This window comes from Schistocerca gregaria, chromosome 7, assembly GCF_023897955.1.
Source record: "Schistocerca gregaria isolate iqSchGreg1 chromosome 7, iqSchGreg1.2, whole genome shotgun sequence".
NCBI classification, from domain to species: domain Eukaryota; kingdom Metazoa; phylum Arthropoda; class Insecta; order Orthoptera; family Acrididae; genus Schistocerca; species Schistocerca gregaria.
The window spans coordinates 337913514-337937591 of NC_064926.1; the positions used below are offsets into that span (position 1 = coordinate 337913514).

General features: G+C 46.7%; 1 non-coding gene across 1 annotated transcript; it reads right to left on the minus strand.

Moving 5' to 3' along the window:
* Positions 1–324: 324 nt before the first annotated feature.
* Trnal-caa (transfer RNA leucine (anticodon CAA)) lies at positions 325–399 on the minus strand. Its single transcript has one exon. It is a non-coding gene; the product is annotated as a tRNA-Leu (tRNA).
* Positions 400–24078: the final 23679 nt, after the last annotated feature.

Below are 24078 nucleotides of genomic sequence, written 5' to 3' on the forward strand. Positions count from 1 at the left end.
TTAGGAAAGCAGCTTAAATCACTTAAGGCCTCCTGTCCAGATTGCATACCAGTCAGGTTTCTATCAGAGTAAGCTGATACAGTAGCTCCATATTTAGCAATTGAATAGAAGCACCCGCTCACAGAAAGATCGGTACCTAAATACCAGAAAATTGCTCAAGTCACACCAATAACCCCTGCGAAACTTGCAGAACTAGCACTCCTGAAAGAAAGGATATTGCGGGGACATGGCTTAGCCACAGCCTGGGGGATGTTTCCAGAATGAGATTTTCACTCTGCAGCGGAGTGTGCGCTGATATGAAACTTCCTGGCAGATTAAAACTGTGTGCTCGACCGAGACTCGAACTCGGGACCTTTGCCTTTTGCGGACAAGTACTCTACCAACTGAGCTATCGAAGCACGACTCACGCGCTGTCCTCACAGATAGAGCACTTGCACGCGGAAGGCAAAAGTCCCGAGTTTGAGTCTCGGTCCGGCACACAGTTTTAATCTGCCACTAAGTTTCTTCCTCTAAACACACTGCGTGCCTATGGAATATCGCCTCAGTTGTGCTACTGGATTCGTGATTTCCTGTCAGAAAGGTCACAGTTCGTACAATTGACGGAAAGTCATCGAGTAAAGCAGAAGTAATATCCGGAGTTCCCCAAGGAAGTGTTATAGGCTCTCTATTGTTCCTGGTCCATATTGACGACGTAGAAGAAAATCTGAGTTGATGTTTTAGATAGTTTGCAGATGATGCTGTCATTTACCGTCTTGTAAAAAAGTCATCAGATGACAAAAACGAATTTCAAAACGATTTAGATACGATATCTATATGGTGTGAAAAGCGGCAATTGACCCTGAACAAAGAGAAGTGCTAAGTTATTCCCTTGAGCAGTAAAAGAAATCCTATAAATTTCGATTACGCGACGAGTCATAAAAATTTGAAGCCTGTAAGTTCAACTAAATACTTAGGTATTTCAATTACAAATAACCTAAATTGGAACGATCGCATAGATAATGTTGTGAGTAGATCAAACCATAGACTCCGATTCACTGGGACATTATATAGAAGGTGCAACAGGTTTACTAAAGAGACTCCTTACATCACGCTTGTCCGTCCAGTTTTGGAGTACCGCTGTGCGGCTTGGGATCCGCATCGAGTGTGACCGACGGATGACATCGAAAAATTTTTTTAAAAAAGCAGTTCGTTTTGTATTGCCACGACATAGGGGAGAAAATGCCGCAGACATGATACATAAATTGGAGTAGCAATCATTAAAACAAACATGTTTTTAATTGCGAGGTGATCTTCTCATAAAATTTAAATCACCAGTTTTCTCCTTCTATTGCGAAAAAGTTCTTTTGGCACCCAGCTACATAGCGAGAAATGGTCACCACGATAAAATAAGAGAAATCATGGCTGCACAGCAAAATTTAAGTGCTCTTTTTTCCCGCGCGCCATTCGAAAGTGGAGCCGTAGAGAGACTGCTTGAAGGTGGTTCATTGAACCCTCTGCAAGGCATTTTATTGTGAATGCCAGAGTAATCATGTAGCTGTAAATGTAAAAGTCAAAAATATACACCATTGTGTTTGTCGATGTAGAATATTGTTTTACTACACTGCAGGAAGAAAAATTAGTACACCCGTCTAGAGGTTTCTGGTTCACTAAAGATTTTTTGTTGTAAGAATGCGTGTGAAGTACATGAAGGAATTACATACACAGCTCAATAGCACAAGCGGTTCTGAGGGACCAGGATAGACCCATGCTGAAGCACCCATATTAGTAAATAGTCTAGCCTTCACTTAACTCTGGCATCCAGTCGATGGCAGAGATGGCGAATACTGTGCTGGGATAGGTCGCGCCACGCCTGCTCGTCCTGTTCACGCAGTTACGTCAGAGTTGTCATTTCTCGTCTCATCATACACCACACTTGCTCGACGGGAGACAGATCTGGAAGTCATGCTGGACAGGGACACTGACGCACATCTTGCAGAGCACGTTGAGTTTTACGGGAAGTGTGTTGGCGAGCATTATCCTGTTGGAACAGCAAATCACCTTCCTGTGGCAAGAACGACAAAAGAACAAGTCTGACAGAGTTCTGCACCGACCGAGTTCTCATTAGTGTCCCGTTCAGAAACATTAAAGATGCTTATGGCATCCCTGACCTGGGATGGCGCCTGCGTGTTTCGGACGAATGCACTCCACCAGACAGCGCTCACCAGGTTTACGTCGTATGTGCAGACGATCATAATTTGCATGCAGCAGAACTGGTTTCATTGCCAAAGACCAGGGCGCGCCGCTCCATCTTCCAAATGATGTCTTGCCGCACCAGTCGGGCTGTGCACGTCGATGCTGCGACCTGATTTGAAGAAGGGCTACAGGTGTGCGTATCCGTAGTCCCACTGTTATTAACAGGTTCACCTCAGTTCGTACTGACACATCAGGGCTCACAAGCCCTCTTATCTGTGCTGGTAACTGTACGATTTGACAGCTGCCCTTACATTACGACGCTCCAGGGGGCGTCTGTGCTGTGTGGACGTCGAAGACCTCGACTACAGGCTTGAGAATGTTCACGTGACCACTCATACAAGCATTGTTGCATAACTGACGCAGCACGTTCAGCTTGTGTGGTAATTCTTTTAAAGGACTGTCACGCCATCGGCACTTGGAAGAAAATAATTTCACACCTTTCAGTCTCGCTCAGTTTGTAAGTAGGCTGTTTAGGTTTTTTTATTGGTAACGCCACATAGCGCTCTGTATGAAGATCAATGGCTGTGCTGTGTGCAGTCTCTGGCTGGTTGGCATTGTTGTAATACTCGCCATTGTAGCGTTGGGCAGCTGGATGTGAACAGTGCCTAGCGTTGCGTAGTTGGAAGTGAGCCGCCAGCAGTGGTGGACGTGGGGAGAGAGATGGCGGAGTTTTGAAATTTGTAAGAATTGATGTCATGAACTGATATATATAATGACTATTAAGGTAAATACATTGTTTGTTCTCTATTAAAATCTTTCATTTGATAACGGTTCCTATCAGTAGTTAGTGTATGAAACGTCCCATTTGAAAAATTATACAAGACTGTGCTTAGACACACAATATTTTTGGCGCAACGCAATCTGACTTTCAATAATCCCTACAAGAGAATGGCCCTGACTAACATTAACCTATATGTTTCACAAATCACTTACCTCACAAAAATCTTCGTTACTGCAATACAGCGAGCGCCACTACTGCCAGCTAACTAAAAGATTCAAACTACGGAAATCACTAACTACTGATAGGCACAGTTAGCAAATGAAAGATTTTAATATTTAATATTTAACTTAATAGTCATAATATATATATCAGTTCATGACACCAATTCTTACAAATTTCAAACCTCCGCCATCTCTCTCCCCACGTCCACCACTGCTGGCGGCTCACCTCCAACTGCGCAACGCTACGCACTGTTCACATCCAGCTGCCCAACGCTACAATGGCGAGTATTACAACAATGCCAACCAGCCACAGACTGCACACAGCACAGCCAGTGATCTTCATACAGACCGCTATGTGGCGTTACCAATAGAAAACCTAAACAGCCTACTTACAAGTTGTGTGTAGAAAGTAAGAGTGTGTCTCCGTGGCATTGTTGCCTGCTTGCTTCACACGTTTGTTTGCACCACACTGAGCCATCTGGCTTCCCGTATGAAGGTGAAGACACAAATGGCATTTTCGTAGCTGTGATACTACGGTATCCGTTGGCAGACTACACTGAAACCACTATCAGTAATTCCACTAACCGCAGCTGACTTACTCCATCATCGATTCAAAATCGACTTCTTTTTAACAGTTTTACCAGTTTTTTACCGGCAGTGCATTTAAAAACCATTTCTGCGATCACAGATGTAGTTTCGCTCGAAAAAAATATTGGAATTGTGAACATTATTTAACAAAAAATGGCTCTCAGCCCTATGGGACTAAACATCTGAGGTCATCAGTCCCCTAGACTTAGAACTACGTAAACCCAACCAACCTAAGGTCATCCCACACATCCATGCCCTAGGCAGGATTCGAAACTGCGACCTTAGTAGCCACGTGGTTCCGGACTGAAGCGCCTAGAACCGCTCGACCACAGCGGCCGGCGATTATTTAACAGTTTTGTGAACGTGTGAGTAGTAGTTCAGTATGTTCGATGATGTATCTTACTAGATATTTCAGCGAAGCCTCTAAATTCTGTTTATCTTGTTATATGGCTTTGTACTATGTATTTCTGCTGTACGTAGTTCATGAAAGATCATTGTAATCTACAACAATCTGTTAGTCATAAAGGAAAATATTCCTTGGTTCTCGGGTAGGCGTAAGGGATGGGTGAATACGAGATATTAAGCGTCACTCAAATGTAAGAAATACATGCGCTATCTTCTGGATATTCTCGTCGGCTTTGTGGCTCCTAACACCAGTGAGAGTTGGGGGCCGTTCAAAGGCAATCGGCTTCATTGATTTCAGGTCTGCAGCGACCACACGACTTCCGATAGCGAAAGATCAACGCGTTAGCCGTAAACTCGGCACTCCCACGTTAACGGGATGCGCTCTGGACCGGAAATTAACTTTCCAGCAGATTGCGCTGGCAAATCGAACGCCGGATCGTGCTGTGGCTAGCTTTCCGGCAGATGACGTAATGGATCGGGACCGTGACCCACTTCAAGCTGAGCACCCTCTCTCACCGCCTAGGTAAACCTTAAAGTAGTATTTCCTGATTGTTCAGGACCATATAGGGAGCATCACTAAACGATGTGTTTACTGTATTTTGACTTATAGGAAACGGAATACAATGTGTTTTTCGATCCTCATGCTTTTCCTAGAGAAATAGGATTACATAACTTTTTTGTACATCACAACTTTATTAAGGCACTATTTGGTTTGTTAATTAGCTCACGAGCTTATTGCCACGCTTTCTTAAGTAGGTGACAAGCCTTTTAGAACTGAAGGACACAACATTAATCTGTCCTTTCTCTCGTAACAGACTCACTCCTATGCTTCTGATTTCTAATTCTTATTAATATCATAGATTTCACCAGACATTATTCTTTAATTAATTCAAACTTCACTAATATCTTGTAATTTTGAAACAATGTAAAACATTGTCATACTTTGATTTGATTAATATTTGACTGTCTCAAATAGATAGCTATGTCATCTACGTGTGAAATCTGTGGATGATGAACATAGGCAAAGCATCTGGAATATCGTGTAAAAGAAAGCAATCTAACAGATGACATGCTAACTGATAACTGATGAGTCACTAGTAGATGGTGCAGTGGATACTGTGCTGTGTACATTCTTCCTACAGACTCTCTCAGTGACCAGCCCTGGATGATACAATTGGCAGTTGATTTAAGTAGGTACATGTAGTAACACTACACTCGGTGCGCTCACACTAACAAGCACTAGTAGCAGGATACGGCCATGTGAAAGATCTTGTTGGTGATTGGTGTTGATCCTATATAACTAAAATAATACATGCTGTTATGTTAACAAATTTGGAGAGAATATGCAATGAAACAGCATATTCGGAATAGAAAACAAGCAGGGATCAATATTGAATTTGCTCTTGTTCTTGTTGTATTGTCATGCCGTAACAAGAATAAAGTTCAAATCGGAAAGCAGGGACATTAGTGAAATGCATCACAAGCACTGAAAGTATATATACTACCAATGCCAGTGCACAGACAGCACAGAACTATATTCCTGGACTGAGTGCTACTATTTATGCATACATTAAATATTCCAAAACATGCAAGCATTACGAACACTGTGATTGAGTTGAAACTGGTGATCTGCAGTACATCAACTTGCAACACTAACTTCTGCACCACACAGCATGCAGCACACTCACGGCATTGCTGCCTCTTCTGGAAAAACTGCGTACTTTGCTTCAGAATTTGTCTCATTACAATAGAAGAAGCTTTGGTGGTACTGAACAGCTAATTATATCGGACAAGGGTTTTTTCTAACGTATAGCGCTAGTGAAAGCACCTGTCACGTCACTGCAGCGTAGAATGTAGGGGTACACGATCAGTCTCCCTATTCTGAATCAACATAACATTACATTTCGGAATGGCAATATAACTGTTCTTAGTGAGTTTCCGTTGCAAGAACTTAACTTTGGAGTGTTGTGTTTTGATTACTAAAAAGTAAAGGAACCATTTTACTCTATCTTTCTGTATTTTGGAGTGTGACAGTGTATATCCTATATAATAACAACGCGAAGTTCAGCCTACCCCAGAGGTACGTTCGGATTATATCGGACAATACAATTTCGGATTGTATAGGAAAAATAGATAGTATAAGCGCTTAATTTTGTTCGATTCCTTTCTTTAACAACCAGAGATGGAGAAGCCAGGACATAAAGGGGATGAAAATAACATGAAGAAGACGGTAGAAAAACTCAGACCTTTCGAAATGATAGTCAGGGAAGCGAGTGTGAAACACTGCGTACGTTAGATGACAGAGTTAAGAGGAATTACGGGAAAACAAAGAGGTGGTCCTGAAACCAGTTTTAGGAAATATTAAGTTTTTCCGAGGACTTTAAGTGACGAGCGCATTAAAAATTTAGACAGCTAGCTTATGACTTCGAGTAAAAATGAATTCTTAAACCTAGTGCAGAAATATGTAGATAACTGAAAATAAAAATGTGTGCTGTACAACAAACCTGAAAGGCAGTAAAGAGTTTCATTACTATTTCATGAAATGACATGAAGACTTAAGCCTGAAGCCTGCTGAATGCACGAGTTTGCAACAAGCGGCCGTTTTCAGCAAGGAACAAGTTGATAGAGTCTTTGATAACCTAGGTGAGCAGATGGACAAATGAATGTTCGTAACCTTTTACAACCCAGTTAACACAGTCCGGGAACAAGAATGACAACTGTACACATTACAGTTTCACGTCCAAAACAACAGTCAAAAAATAGCTACCGAAATTCAGAGAGTGAAAAGGAATATTATAAACTTGAGTCTAACAATTCTATGTAAGTAACGTGTTGGAGTATTGTGAAGTGAGAAGAACGTTCCATCGCAGCTGTCAGGCAGTATTATCATTTCGGGAAGCTGACATTTCCGCTGCTACGTGACTCTCCTCTAATGTCGAAATCGTCGAGGAAACAATGCTTGATAATAAATTTGTGATGTCAGTCACAGAAGACCGCGTAAAGTGCCACAAGGCGAGCCTTGCTCATGCTCGTCCCCCGGACACTACTTACTGCGCCTTAACTCTTTATTAACAATGAAGTACATATTATCGTTCATTATCCACCTTCTGTTCCACGATGATTAGTTATTAAAATGATACCAGAGGTTTAGTTTACAGATACGCAATTTTGTTCGTTAATAAGAAAAGTATTGACGATGCTGTGCAGACGTCAGTGATACAGGCCTCTAAGAGTGCGCATATATCCGGTGACCTATGTGGAAAGCGATAAGACTTACGCTTTTTTCCAGTCGCTAGGTATCCTTCGTTGCTCTAGCGACTTACGATAAATTTCTACAAAAAAGAGAGCCAGTTCTTCCGGTGCAGCAGCCTTTCCGCTCTTGAGCAGCTTCAGTTGATTTTCTACTCAACGACCGCTTATCTCACAGTGTGGTTACTGACCGACTGAACAGACAATTTAGATCCACTTGTTGACTTTACATAAATATCTTAACATATTTGGTAAAATATTTTGGCAAAAATTTACTTTCAAGTTCATTCAATGCTTCTCGCTCTGTTCACGTTCGTTTTGTCTTTGTTCAGCTTTCGTTGATCTACTATCTTTGATTTCGCGTAAACCATAGATGATAATCTCTTTGCTTTTGCATCACCTTTCTAAGGTGGCTATTGAACCACGGTAGGCCTTTCCCATATCAGTCATCATTGCTTGACTCAAAGAAATAAGATGTGTTACCCTCTTAGTTATATCCAGATGTGCTACAAATCTTCATCCTCAGAGTTGAAAATGTGATGTTTACCATTCTTCGATATATCTCTTACCACTAATACTAACCAAAAATGTTTTCCTACAATTATTAACACTCCTCATAACATCTGTAATGGTTGACACTAGACCAGTGCTAACTTCTGTTGATGACAGTATTATTTGCAACAGCTGAAGCAACCCGAGAGCCAACTGCTTCTGTGACTACCGTAAAAGTGGGCCAATTTCTGCCACATTTAGTACCGCTAGTGCCATAACTTCTACAAATGTAAGAAACTTGACAAAATTTATCCATTACTTTTCATGGAATAATCTTTTTATGGAGAGGAAATACTCATAATTTGGAATACTAATTATCAAAAAGTTATCCCCCCCACCCAACAGCTCAGGACAACATTGCAACCCAAAGTTTGAGATACGGAAAACAGATTTAAGTTCGTCAAAAGATGGGCTGATCTAATGTTTCTGTGTGACACACAGACAATTATAATAATGTTATAAATCTGCACAGTATTCTGGCATTTTTTGTCAATACACAGAAAAACATTTCACACAATGTTTGCCAATTTAGCGAGATCTATATTTCTAATTTTCGCGAAATTCAGGTAATTATAGTCCTACCCTCACTGAAACAAAATAAGAATGAATGACATTAAAATAATTCAATTGAAGCCAGGTAAGTAAACAAATATTTTTCACACTTATTTATACCTACACTCCTGGAAATTGAAATAAGAACACCGTGAATTCATTGTCCCAGGAAGGGGAAACTTTATTGACACATTCCTGGGGTCAGATACATCACATGATCACACTGACAGAACCACAGGCACATAGACACAGGCAACAGAGCATGCACAATTTCGGCACTAGTACAGTGTATATCCACCTTTCGCAGCAATACAGGCTGCTATTCTCCCATGGAGACGATCGTAGAGATGCTGGATGTAGTCCTGTGGAACTGCTTGCCATGCCATTTCCACCTGGCGCCTCAGTTGGACCAGCGTTCGTGCTGGACGTGCAGACCGCGTGAGACGACGCTTCATCCAGTCCCAAACATGCTCAATGGGGGACAGATCCGGAGATCTTGCTAGCCAGGGTAGTTGACTTACACCTACAAGAGCACCTTGGATGGCACAGGATACATGCGGACGTGCATTGTCCTGTTGGAACTGCAAGTTCCCTTGCCGGTCTAGGAATGGTAGAACGATGGGTTCGATGACGGTTTGGATGTACCGTGCACTATTCAGTGTCCCCTCGACGATCACCAGATGTGTACGGCCAGTGTAGGAGATCGCTACCCACACCATGATGCCGGGTGTTGGCCCTGTGTGCCTCGGTCGTATGCAGTCCTGATTGTGGCGCTCACCTGCACGGCGCACAAACACGCATACGACCATAATTGGCACCAAGGCAGAAGCGACTCTCATCGCTGAAGACGACACGTCTCCATTCGTCCCTCCATTCACGCCTGTCGCGACACCACTGGAGGCGGGCTGCACGATGTTGGGGCGTGAGCGGAAGACGGCCTAACGGTGTGCGGGACCGTAGCCCAGCTTCATGGAGACGGTTGCGAATGGTCGTCGCCGATACCCCAGGAGCAACAGTGTCCCTAATTTGCTGGGAAGTGGCGGTGCGGTCCCCTACGGCACTGCGTACGATCCTACGGTCTTGGCGTGCATCCGTGCGTCGCTGCGGTCCGGTCCCAGGTCGACGGGCACATGCACCTTCCGCCGACCACTGGCGACAACATCAATGTACTGTGGAGACCTCACGCCCCACGTGTTGAGCAATTCAGCGGTACGTCCACCCGGCCTCCCGCATGCCCACATTACGCACTCGCTCAAAGTCCGTCAACTGCACATACGGTTCACGTCCACGCTGTCGCGGCATGCTACGTGTTAAAGACTGCGATGGAGCTCCGTATGCCACGGCAAACTGGCTGACACTGACGGCGGCGGTGCACAAATGCTGCGCAGCTAGCGCCATTCGACGGCCAACACCGCGGTTCCTGGTGTGTCCGCTGTGCCGTGCGTGTGATCATTGCTTGTACAGCCCTCTCGCAGTGTCCGGAGCAAGTATGGTGGGTCTGACACACCGGTGTCAATGTGTTCTTTTTTCCATTTCCAGGGGTGTATGTTTTGTCAAACAGCGTGAGGAAAAAACTGGTCATAACACCTCCATTTAAAATAGCTTCCTCTAAGATAGGTAGTTAGATCAAACTGTTAGACACTTATTTACAATTTAAGCGACAAACAACAAATACAATATTCTAAGGAATTGTATGTTATATTTAGTTACAAGTTTATAATGCGCAATAAAAGTTTCATCTTTTTTACTAAACCATTCAAAAATGTCTCTAATTTCATTAATGAGACTTGTTTCCCACAATCACAGTTGCCACACTTGTTTCTGCAGGTACGTGAGCTATCACAAACTTACCCCTATAATCTGCAGAAATAACGTTCGCCGCTTTCTCATCGGTTAAGAAGAGTTTTGTAATATTTAACGCTTATACAGAATGGTCTGCACATGTACACTGAAGAGCCAATGAAATTGATACACTTTCCTAAAATCGTGTAGGACGTCTCGTACAGTCAGCTTCCAGAATAACAACACCATAACACACAGCGATGCCTAATATCTTACTTGTTGCGTCTGATGTTCGAGATGCTTGATTGATTACTAATCGAACGTATGAAAATACTACTTTCTGTGGATCTCCTTTATTTCTTTTACAATCGTTCTTGGTAAGCGCCGCAGACAATCAATAGTGAGGTGTCGGTTTCTCGAGACTTTCGTAAACTATATTCTCCTTGGGTTGACCACGCGTCGTGAATAGTTTAGCCTTTATGGCTCCAAAATACTAACGGGTCTAGTTATTTTCACTGATTATCGTGTAGTCAAACAATAACGGATCTCCTGGAGAAGACAATCCTTATATGTACCAAAAGAATGCTCGTAACATTAGCATAGCGAACAAAACATTATTTACTGTCAGGAGATACCACGCTAATGTCGTGTAACACTGCTGTTAGTCCTGAAAATGGCCTGAATTCCGCGAAGACGACACTACATATGTATCTGAAGCCACTCATTGCATTTAGAGAGAGTAGAGTTATCAACATACTTGGATATTTATTACTATGATCCACCCACTGATCCAGATCACATCAGAAATTTTCTGTTACATTAAGGGGATGTTTACTATCTTTTGGTTCAAAAATCGATTTTTTAATTGAATTTTTGGACCCATAAAACTGTTCAGAATCTACCCCTGAAACAGTTTTTTTTAAAATACGGAACGGAAATGTTTGTTATTCGCGGCCTAACATTCTGCGTGGTGTCTGTTTGTTCTAGATCGTGTCTGCCTACCACTTTCGCGCAACGACGCTCTGAGCGTGTTTTTTAGTAAATTCACTTGTTTGAACCTGGGACCTGTTGCTGGTAAGGAGACGCCAGACCACACATGACATGTAGAGTTCAGAAGAGTTCAGTGAGACTAGCGATGATATAACCAAATACTTAATGATTTCAGCGTCAGCTCCACTGAACTCCCTGTAAAAGAATCTTAATACTAACTAAACTTAGTGGAAGGGGTTCAAGGATTTCCTATTTTTAGTTAGCTGGTAAAATAACTTCGAAAAAGCAGTTAAGTTTACCATTGGAAATTTTATTCTACTCACAAAACAAAGTTTATAAATTGCGCTATTGATAAAAGGAAATGTTTTAATACAGGATGATAAAAAGCAACTGCGTTCATCAAAAATGTGAACGAATATTCGCTGAGTGGGTTTCCAAGTTCTACAATGGATTGAAGGATGACCTATGCCATATCACATCTATAATCTAGGTTTAAATTAAGTTTCACAAGAGAGAAAACTCTCAAAATGGTCTACAGTGACCCTTAATTATCTTTAATTACTTATCTAACTTGTCGTAAATTACTGTGGCTGATGTGGCTTCTCAATAACTATATAACAGAAAAATCATCGCTTTTCAGGTTTTTACCTCAAGTGGCAAATGTGATCACTATGAGCTTTAATTGACGATCGACACTAGTATTACGCAAAAAGGGGGTGTAACAGATGAGACTTCTGCAGTTCTGAGTGAAGCTTTATGCGCTGTTATTCGGCATCGCGTGCGGTCATTACCTTGTCGGTGTTCGTCAGGGGGCGGCGTACAGCACAGCTCCGCTCACCTCGCCGTCTCGAAAGCAACTCCCTTCTAACTTCTCCTCACTACAGTCTACCGAAGTTGGTTTAAAAAAACTATCTAGCTGTGTTTTCATCTGACCAATCAGGGTCTCAATGTTAACTTTAAGCTCCGCCTACAAAAATTCTGTTTATCCAATGAGAATCGTTATACTTTTTGTGGTGGGGCAATGTTTTTAAAGTTTGCAACGTAACAGGACGCGAAAAAGTCTCACGCTAAAACTTGCAACTGGGGTGGACCTTTTTGTGTTAGCGTAAGATCTATACTGTTCTTCTGGAGCGCTCTAGCTTTTAACATGGGCTGGGGGGTGGTCCTGACGTAACAGAGACGCGAAAAAGTCTCCTGCTAAGGCTCTAACTTTTAACATGGGCTGGGGGTGGTCCTAATGGTTAGCTGGCGAAGTGGATGTCCGTCCCTTGTCGTAGGGCCCTCTAACTTAACACGGTTCAGCTCGCAGCTTCTGTTCTCGTTTCTCCCCTAGGAAAAGAGTCTGTCTCACGGTGAGAAGGTATGACATGCATTTAGGCATTCTTGTGTTAGTCTGTGGTATTCCATTTGCTCACTCGTTACTCGTATTACTTTGGTTAATTTAATGTCACGATTTATTCGGAGCTATGTGACATACTACTGGATTTGCTTATCATGTCAGGGTTTTCATGGAAGGTGTTGGATTTGCCTGACACCTTACAGCAGTGGAACAAAAAAATGCACCTGCTTGAAATCGGCCTTATTCACTGACCAGTTTCATTTTCTTTCCGAAGACGAGTTATTGTACCATGGCTAGGCAGGAAACACACAAAATTCAAATGGAAGTTTGAACACCTGTGTTTGGAAGTTAGTCCCCAAGAATTTGCATTCTGGTGCGAAGACTGTGGAGATTGCGACTTTTCTGCCAGTGAGCACCTCCAACGAACGATATTCAGCAATTCTGAAGACCATGACAACGATGGACGTCACCCAGGGACTCTACTCGACGCAGTTTGCCAAGCATTCGGACGACCACCGGATTCAAGCGGCCGGAACCGCTTGTTACCGGCCGTACGAGCGACTCTGGAGAAGCGCAGGATGGCCCATATCGAGCAGAAGGCCGTCTATGACGAAGGGCTACTTTATGGATCCTGAATAGCATATTGAACGTACGTTGCATAATATTGCATAGTCAAACCTGCAAACGCGTTTTTCTCGAAATGACGTTCTTTTTATCGTGCGGTATGGTAACTTCCAGTCTACTGTACCGATTGGCATGATTCTTTGTTTCCGACGAAGCTAACTAAATCGTCTAAGAGTTGGACCACTTTTATTCCGCTCCATCAACTATAAATATTTTTACTTAGCCAACGAGGTCGAAAAATCGATTTAAAAACCCTATTTTCTTCAAATGACCGCCATTTTGTTTCCTTTAGCCCAAAAAACTTAAGCGAGGTACAACACCTAAAGAATATTATATACTTCGCTAACGTCAACTCAATTTTGATTTCAGACGAGCCGGATGACCTGTGACATACAGCGCGTGGAGGTCTACATAGAAATTTTGTTTCGTTCCGACTGCACTTCCGCCTTTGCTGTTCTGCATTTCCGGTCGAAGAAATTCCAGTTTGTAGAGGAAATATCAATCAACATTTTGAGCAAATTTGACATTGATATCTACACTCCTGGAAATTGAAATAAGAACACCGTGAATTCATTGTCCCTGGAAGGGGAAACTTTATTAACACATTCCTGGGGTCAGATACATCACATTACCACACTGACAGAACCACAGGCACATAGACACAGGCAACAGAGCATGCACAATGTCGGCACTAGTACAGTGTATATCCACCTTTCGCAGCAATGCAGGCTGCTATTCTCCCATGGAGACGATCGTAGAGATGCTGGATGTAGTCCTGTGGAACGGCTTGCCATGCCATTTCCACCTGGCGCCTCAGTTGGACCAGCGTTCGTGCTGGACGTGCAGGCCGCGTGAGACGACGCTTCATCCAGTCCCAAACTTGCTCAATGGGGGACAGATCCGGAGATCTTGCTGGCCAGGGTAGTTGACTTACACCTTCTAGAGCACGTTGGGTGGCACGGGATACATGCGGACGTGCATTGTCCTGTTGGAACAGCAAGTTCCCTTGCCGGTCTAGGAATGGTAGAACGATGGGTTCGATGACGGTTTGGATGTACCGTGCACTATTCAGTGTCCCCTCGACGATCACCAGAGGTGTACGGCCAGTGTAGGAGATCGTTCCCCACACCATGATGCCGGGTGTTGGCCCTGTGTGCCTCGGTCGTATGCAGTCCTGATTGTGGCGCTCACCGGCACGGCGCCAAACACGCATACGACCATCATTGGCACCAAGGCAGAAGCGACTCTCATCGCTGAAGACGATACGTCTCCATTCGTCCCTCCATTCACGCCTGTCGCGACACCACTGGAGGCGGGCTGCACGATGTTGGGGCGTGAGCGGAAGACGGCCTAACGGTGTGCGGGACCGTAGCCCAGCTTCATGGAGACGGTTGCGAATGGTCGTCGCCGATACCCCAGGAGCAACAGTGTCCCTAATTTGCTGGGAAGTGGCGGTGCGGTCCCCTACGGCACTGCGTACGATCCTACGGTCTTGGCGTGCATCCGTGCGTCGCTGCGGTCCGGTCCCAGGTCGACGGGCACATGCACCTTCCGCCGACCACTGGCGACAACATCAATGTACTGTGGAGACCTCACGCCCCACGTGTTGAGCAATTCAGCGGTACGTCCACCCGGCCTCCCGCATGCCCACATTACGCACTCGCTCAAAGTCCGTCAACTGCACATACGGTTCACGTCCACGCTGTCGCGGCATGCTACGTGTTAAAGACTGCGATGGAGCTCCGTATGCCACGGCAAACTGGCTGACACTGACGGCGGCGGTGCACAAATGCTGCGCAGCTAGCGCCATTCGACGGCCAACACCGCGGTTCCTGGTGTGTCCGCTGTGCCGTGCGTGTGATCATTGCTTGTACAGCCCTCTCGCAGTGTCCGGAGCAAGTATGGTGGGTCTGACACACCGGTGTCATTGTGTTCTTTTTTCCGTTTCCAGGAGTGTATAATACATACCGAGAAAAAATTCTCAAACTACTTAATTTTTTTTTTTGGCCAAAGGTAGTAAACCTCTCCTTAAGATTGTGTGATTTAGAAGGGCCAGTCAAGGTGCGATGGAGTGCCTATGGGTTTGTCATCTAAGGATTGTATGCAGTACCATCTTGCTAGACGGGAGTGGAGGATACTTGTCTTGAAGATGTAGAGGGAAGGGTAACACATGGCCACTGACAATGTTGGTATAGATATCCTAACCCCTGTTTGCGGTAGCTCTAGGCCAATTTCACTACAAGAAAAAAATAAAGAAAAAAGGAATACCTCCTATAAGCACCAGAGGTGACAACACACGACTGGTTAAGCACTTCATAGATTCGCTGGTGCACTCACCACCTTACATCACTTGAGCAAGGGCAAAACCGCGATTCGTCAGACAACACGACATATTCAATATACACTCCGGTTACTGCGCTACTTCGTCTGTCAAGGTGGCGCAGCTTTAAGTGCGGCTATGAACAATGGCCTGCGTATTTACACCTGTCTCGGAATGGGCACCGCGTGAGGATCTCTTTCACGGGATCGTGTTACGACCACTATTCCTTACGCCACATTACGTGGAAGTGAGTGATTCACTTTACGTCACAGACACTTTGGACATTTCATTTGAAACACCAACTAAACGGACAACTTCACTCTCGATGCGGTCATGGACATAATAAATCCTTTCGGTCACGTCTCCACATTGCACTACGCTGATTCCATGCAGCCGCCTGGTACATTCACGCCAGCTCAGTGCCATGACTTGTGTCAGTGCTGAAGGTCACATCCCCTGATACGAATTGTCCACCATTTACACCGACCCTGAGTGACCACCAACTCTGTCACGGAAATTCGTTTCGGACTCGAATCCTCGATTTTATGGACAAGTCCACTCATTTACTACGGCTCATAATTTTACATTCATGCCCATAAATTAAGGGTACTGCTGATACATGGTGAAACAACGCTCTAGTGGGCTGTTTGCGGGTTTAAATCATCTCAGTATATGACCATGCGGTGTATTTGACCTGCTGTCAACAGGGTGTGTTGATGAATGTCAGAGTACGGTGCAGCGAGTAAGTGTGCAGACGTTTTCAGACGTGCTAATGGTAAGTGTGCGTTCGAAATGGCTCAAAGAACACATATTGCTGACGTTATGAGGGGGCTACTGGAGGCCCGTCAAACACAGCAGGACGTAGCACGGGCCCTCCATGTGCCACAGTCTCAGGATTATGGCAATGATTCCAGCAGACTGGAAACGTGCCCACGCGCTACAGTACGGGACATCCACAGTGTACAACACCACAAGAATACCGATACCTCAACATCAGTGCACGCAGACAGCCACGGAGTATTGCAGGTAGCCTTGCTCGGGACTTTACCGCAGCCACTGCAACAGTTGTCTCCTGACACACAGTCTATAGATGACTGAACAGATATGGTTTATTCGCCCAAAGACCTGCAAGGTGCATTCCACTGACCCCTGGTCACAGTGGAGCCAGTAAAGCCTGGTGTCAAGAACACAATACATTATCATTGGAACAGTCATCCCAGGCTATGTTCACGGACGAGTCCAGGTATAGACTGAACAGGGATTCCACCGGGGATTTCATCTGGTGTGAACCAGGAGCCAGTAAGCAAACCATTAATGTCCTTGAAATGAACCTGTATGGAGGTCGTGGTTTGATGGTGTGGGGTGGGATTATGATTGGTGCACGTACACTCCTGCATGTCTTTGACACAGAAAATGTAACAAGTCAGGTGTATCGGTACGTCATTTTGCATCAGTATGTCCGCCTTTTCAGGGGTGCAGTGGGTCCCACCTTCCTCCTGATGGATAATAACGCACGGTCCCACCGAGCTGCCATCGTGGAGGAGTACCTTGGAACAGAAGATATCAGACGAATGGAGCGGCCTGCCCGTTCTCCAGACCTAAACCCCATCGAGAACGTCTGAGATGCTCCCGGTTGATGTATCGCTGTATATGTTCAAACCCCTAGAACACTTCAGGAGCTCCGACAGGCACTGGTGCAGTAGTGGGAGGCTATACCCCAGCCGCTGCTCGACCACCTGATCCAGAGTATGCCAACCCGTTGTGCGACCTTTGTACGTGTGCATGGTACTCGTATCCCATATTGATGTCAGGGTACATGCGCAGGAAACAGTGGCGTTTTGTAGCACATGTGTTTTATGGACGGTTTTCTCAACTTATCAGCAATACCGTGGACTTGCAGATCTGTGTCATGTGTGTTCCCTATGTACCTACATCTACATCTACATCTATACTCCGCAAGCCACCCAACGGTGTATGGTGGAGGGCACTTTACGTGCCACTGTCATTACCTCCCTTTCCTGTTCCAGTCGCGTATGGTTCGCGGGAAGAACGACTGCCGGAAAGCCTCCGTGCGCACTCGAATCTCTCTAATTTTACATTCGTGATCTGCTCGGGAGGTATGAGTAGGGGGAAGCAATATATTCGATACCTGATCCAGAAACGCAGCCTCTCGAAACCTGGACAGCAAGCTAGACCTAGATGCAGAGCGCCTCTCTTGCAGAGTCTGTCACTTGAGTTTGCTAAACATCACCGTAACGCTATCACGCTTACCAAATAACCCTGTGACGAAACGCGCCGCTCTTCTTTGGATCTTCTCTATCTCCTCCGTCAACCAGACCTGGTACGGATCTGACACTGATGAGCAATACTCAAGTATAGGTCGAACGAGTGTTTTGTAAGCCACCTCGTTTGTTGATGGACTACATATTCTAAGGATTCTCCTAATGAATCTGAGCCTGGTACCCGCCTTACCAACAATTAATTTTACATGATCATTCCACATGAAATCGTTCCGCACGCACACTCCCAGATACTTTCCAGAAGTAACTGCTACCACTGTTTGTTCCGCTGTCATATACAATAAACGATCCTTCTTTCTATGTATTCGCAATAAATTACATTTGTCTATGCTAAGGGTCAGTTGCCATTCCCTGCACCAGATACCTATCCGCTCCCCCAGGGGCTCAGCATTCACTTGCTGAGTACGGGCTTGGCGACCCCGGGGTCCTGAGCTGGGGACTGGTCTGCGCCGCCAGTGTCCTGACACCGTAACCCCCGGACATGCTTCAGCGACCACCGTACGGCGCGGCGGTGAAACGTTGTGTGCTGCGGGGAATGGTAATCTTGGCTTGACCGCCTGGATTGCGAGGAAGGCCAACCTCTATAAAAACCCCTCAATCTTTCGGTGTGCTCCGCGCCTAGAAGATGCATGGCTGTTGGGGTGGAACAGTCGCAAGCGGGCAACCTCTGGGGCACCTGCCGCACCCCAGTTGTATAAGGCTTACTCAGGCACGCGGGGCTCTGTCTGAGCGGACTTTTAGTTCCCTAGCTGCTCGTGGGACCACAATGGACCCTTCGACCTCTACTTTTCCCCCTACCAGTGGCTTGGGTGGGCCGCTGGTTGGAAAACACACCCCATCGAAAAAGCGGCTACGCGCTGCGAGTCCTCCAGCGCCTGGTGTTGCTAGAGATTTAACAGAATGTAGTAACGGAGCACATGCTGATAATCAGAATGTGTTTTTGATCATTAAAAGGAAGGAGGGTAGCTTTGAGAGGGTTTCTCCCTTTTACATCCACAAGGGTCTTGAGGGAATTGCAGGAACACTGAAATCTGTAAAGCGACTGCGCAATGGGACTCTGTTAGTTGAAACTTCTAGTTCCCGTCAAGTCGCTGCCCTTCGGAAAGCAAATTGTCTAGGAGAGTACGCTGTCGAGACCGAGCTCCACTCCACTTTGAATTATAGTAAGGGTGTTGTGACGTGTAGGGACTTGGTGGATATCCCCATAGACGTGCTAAAATCTGAGTGGGCTGACGAAGGAATTGTTGACGTGCAGCACATTATGAAACGAGTCAATGGGGACCTCGTCAAATCTGACTCGTTTATTCTCACATTCAGTTGCCCGAGACTCCCGGAGCATGTTAAAGCGGGGTTCTTACGTTTGTCCGTACGGCCATATTTCCCCAACCCAATGCGCTGTTTTAAATGTCAGCGCTTTGGGCATACTACGTTGGGGTGCAATGGAATAGCCACGTGTGGTAAATGTGGTCAGCCTGCCCATGACGGAGCCGATTGTTCATCGCCTGTGAAGTGCGTGAATTGCTCTGGGAGTCACCCTGTCTGGAGCCGGATCTGCCCCATCTATCTCGAAGAGCGGAAGGTACAGGAGATTAAAACCTCTAAGCGCATCCCCTATGGTGAGGCCAAGAAGATCTTTAAGGCCATGCAACCTCCTGTTTTTTCCACATCTTTCGCTTCCGCTCTCAAAAAACCGGTACAACTGGCCACTGTTGCTACACAAACGGAGGTTGCTAGTGTTAGCACTAAAACCTGCGCTTGCCAGTGCACTTGTGCTGCTGCGGTTGTTTTGCAATCTGCGGCTCTCCCCGCTACATCGGACAAGGCCGTGGTTGCTGACATTGAGGTACTTCCAGCCTCCCCCCATATGGCGCCTTCTGCCCAGGCGAGTCAACCTCCAACTGTTGACAAGGCTCTGCATTCCAAGCCCCCCAAGTCAAAGCCTCAGAAGCTGAAGGTTCTGCCACCTGAGGAGACTAGTCAGCGTCGGTCCGATGATGATGCCATCGTACTGTCTGACATCTCCCGTGGGTCGTCATCGGATCTTATGGACATTGATGTCGACCGGGGGCGGTCTTCTCGCCCCAGGAATAAATCTCCGGCCAGTACGGTCTCTCCTCCAAAGCACAGAGGCAGGGTGAAAGTTCAGCCACCCTGATCACTGGCTCCCATATTACAGTGGAACCTGAATGGTTTCAGGACGCATGTGGCCGAATTACAACTCCTTATACGAGAGTGCCCCTTGTGCTTATGTCTCCAAGAGACACATTTTCGGGCCACTGATTCTCCTTCTTTACGCGGCTATACCGCATATCGAAAAGATGATCTGACGGGGCAAAGGGCAAAGGGTGGTGTTGCAGTTTTTGTCCGTGATGTGCACCCCTCATCTGAGCTCCCTCTCGTCACCGACTTGCAAGCAGTTGCAGTTGACATTCTTGTGGGTCGGAGGCTCACAGTTTGTTCTGTTTATTTACCACCTCCGGATGCGATGGACACTGAGGCTCTCACGGACCTTATTAGCCAACTCCCTCGCCCATTTCTTCTTCTGGGGGACTTCAACGCTCATAATGTCTTATGGGGCTCTCCGACTACTTGCCCCAGGGGTCGCATTCTGGAAAGCGTCATGATGTCTGAAGAACTGTGCCTCCTCAACTCTGGTGCTCCCACTCATTTCTGTACTGCTTCCGGATCGTCATCGGCTATTGACCTTTCCTTTTGCTCTCCTGCACTCGCGGATTCTGCTCTGTGGGAGGCTGCAGCTGACCTCCATTCTAGTGACCACTTCCCCCTCTGGATTCGCCTCCTGGATGAGGCTGTGGCATTACCAGTGCCGCCCCGGTGGCACCTTTGCAGAGCTGACTGGACACTTTTCAGCCAACTGGCTGTTTTGGAACACCGTGCCAGCGTCCACGAATGGGTAGACCATGTTGCAGCCGTGATCTCTCATGCTGCTGAATTGTCCATCCCACGGTCATCCGGTCATCCCAAGAGGCGTCCTGTCCCTTGGTGGACCACTGAGTGCCACTCAGCCATCCGCGCCCGCCGTGCAGCACTGCGCCGCTTCAAGTGCCGTCCCTCAGCTGACAATCTTGCGGCCTTTCGAGTGGCAAGGGCCAGAGCGCGGCGGGTGATTAAAGAGAGCAAACGACGGTCATGGCAATCGTTCTTGAATTCCATCTCTCGCTCCACTAGTTCTACGAAAGTATGGGAAGCCATCAGGAGGATTTCCGGGAAACTCAGCCAGCTACCTGTCACGGCTTTGCTGCATCAGGGATGTCTCCTCACGGCGCAGAGAGACATTGCCCAGACACTGGCCATGCATTTTGCGGAATCTACCGCCACTATTAACTGTGATCCAGATTTCTGCCGCTACCGCACTGCCGTCGAAAGGGGTCACTTGGACTTCCGGTCTCTAAATTCTGAACCCTATAACTGCCCCTTCACAATGTGGGAACTGGATTCTGCGCTGTCTGTGGCTCATGATACTGCGCCTGGTCATGATCAAATCCGGTACAGCATGCTGCGGCACCTGTCGCTGCCATCCAAGGAAGTTCTCCTGAACTGTTTCAATATGATATGGTTATCTGGCACGTACCCTGACTCGTGGAGGGAGGCAATTTTGATTCCCCTCCTCAAACCAGGGAAGGACCGAACGCATCCCAGTAGTTATCGGAGTATTGCCTTGACGAGCTGTGTTGGGAAGACGTTGGAACGCATGGTCAACCGCCGCCTGGTTTGGCTGCTCGAGACCAGGCAGCTCCTTAGCCCCTCTCAGTGTGGCTTTCGGAGATGTCGTTCCACTATAGACAACTTGACCCTGCTTGAGGCCGCCATCCAGCAGGCCTTTCTACGTAACCAGCATTGTCTAGGGGTCTTCTTTGACATTAATAAGGCGTATGACACTACTTGGCGCCGCCTTATCCTCAATCAACTCCATGAGTGGGGCTTTCGTGGCCGTCTCCCCATCTTCATTCGGTCCTTTCTTTCTCACCGCCTCTTTCGGTATCGGGTTGGTAATGTGCTATCGGATTTGTACGTGCAGGAGAATGGTGTTCCTCAGGGCAGCGTTTTAAGTGTCACCCTCTTTGCCGTTGCTATTAACAGTATCACGTCCACTATCCGGAGTCCTGCCCAATGCTCCTTGTTTGTGGACGATTTTGCTGTTTTCTGTTCTTCCTCCAGTCTTGTCAGTGCTAGTCGGCAGTTACAGCTTACGATAAAGCGCTTAGAGGCATGGACTGCAAAGACGGGTTTTACCTTTTCTGCAGACAAATCTGTGTGTGTTCATTTTAATCGTTCTCGGCGTCTTTTTACCTCCCCTGAATTGCGTCTGAGGGACACCGTTCTTCCTTTTAGAGACACTGTGAGGTTCCTGGGCCTCACTTTTGATTCCAAGTTGTCGTGGTTGCCTCACCTTAAAGACCTCAAGGTGCGGGCCCTGAAGGCACTGAATATTTTGAAGTGTCTGAGCCATCGGTCCTGGGGAGCAGATCGGGCGCGTCTGCTGCAGTTTTATAGGGCTTTCGTCCGATCGCGTCTTGACTATGCTTGCACCGTGTATGGGTCAGCAAGGCCTTCGTATCTGAAGATCCTTGACGCAGTACACCATGAGGGTATCAGGCTGGCCACTGGTGCTTTCCGTACCAGTCCCATCCCCAGCCTGTGTGCTGAGGCAGGGGAACCGCCGCTCGCCATCCGGCGGAAACTCCTCATGGTGCGACGGGTGTGTCATTTCCTTGCCTGTCCTACCTCCCCTGCGTACCCTACCGTTGCCCGACCGCCTATGGAACGTCTCTTTTCCAGTCGTCCCAGGGCAACAAAACCATTTGGGATTCGTGCCAAGCATTTGCTTGAGTCCCTTGGTGTGGAGCGTGTGGCCCCCCAACGACAAGGTTTTACTCGCCTGCCTCCCTGGTTGCTCCAGAGGCCCAGCATCCTTTTAGACTTGTCGGAGAACCGGAGGAACTGCACTCCGGCGTTTGTTTTTACCTCCTTATTTTACGATATTTTAAATCAGCATCCGGACCATGTACCTGTATTCACAGATGGCTCTAAACAGGGGGACACTGTTGGTTGTGCTGTTGTTTTCCCTGATCGAGTCGTCAAGTTACGGCTTCCTGCGGTGTTTACCATCCTCGATGCCGAATTATTTGCAATACTGCGGGCATTGGAGCAGATGAGATGTGTTCCCAGTATTAAGTTCCTCATCTGTTCTGACTCCCTGAGTGCCCTTCAGACCATTCAACACTTGTACCCAGCGGATACGGTCGTCCAGAACATCCATGATGCCCTACTCCACCTGCAACGGCAGGGGAAGGTGGTTTCTTTCTGCTGGGTGCCGGGGCACGTGGGTATTAGGGGCAACGAACTGGCGGATGTGGCTGCCAAAGATGCATGTTCCCTCCCTCACGTTGTTGAATGTGCCGTCCCCCTCCATGCTGTAACCTCCCTTTTGCGTTTTCGTGTTATGCATCAATGGGAAGAGGAGTGGTTGGCAGTTTCTGACAATAAGCTGCGTCTGGTAAAGGCCACTACGCGACCATGGCGTACGTCCTACCAGTCATACAGGCGGGATGAGGTCCTCCTCACTCGCCTCCGCATTGGACACAGTCCCTTCACGCATGGTTTTTTACTCCGGCGGGAGGACCCCCCAATCTGCAGTGCTTGTGGCGTCCAGATTACTGTCCGCCACATTTTACTTGACTGTCTTTTATTCTCTGACCAGAGGGCGGTGGTTTCCTTGCCACCGGATTTGCCTTCTATTTTGCAAGACGACGCAGCGACTGTGGTTAAGGTTTTACGGTTTTGTGTCCTGTCCAGTCTGTTGCCTCGGATTTTAGGGAGAAGGTTTTAATGTGCTGCTGGGTGACTGGCTCACCCAGTTTTTAGGTAAGAGGTCCGCCAGTCACGATTACCTCCTTCTTTCACTTCGGTATCTATTCTCTTTTCCTTGTGTTTCCTTTCCTTTTTTAGTGTGTTTCTTCTCCTCTTGTTTTGCCTCTGTATGTGCGCATTTGGAACTGCGTTAGGCCTGTGTCTTTTAGCCGTTCTCCTTGTTCGGCGTCCGTCTTCGTCCCTTCACCGCCTGTGTTCCTGTTTCTATGCGCTTGGGCGCTGATGACCACGCTGTTTAGCGCCCGTAAACCTCAAACACACACACACACACACAGATACCTATCCGCTGCAGATCTTCCTGCATTTCGCTA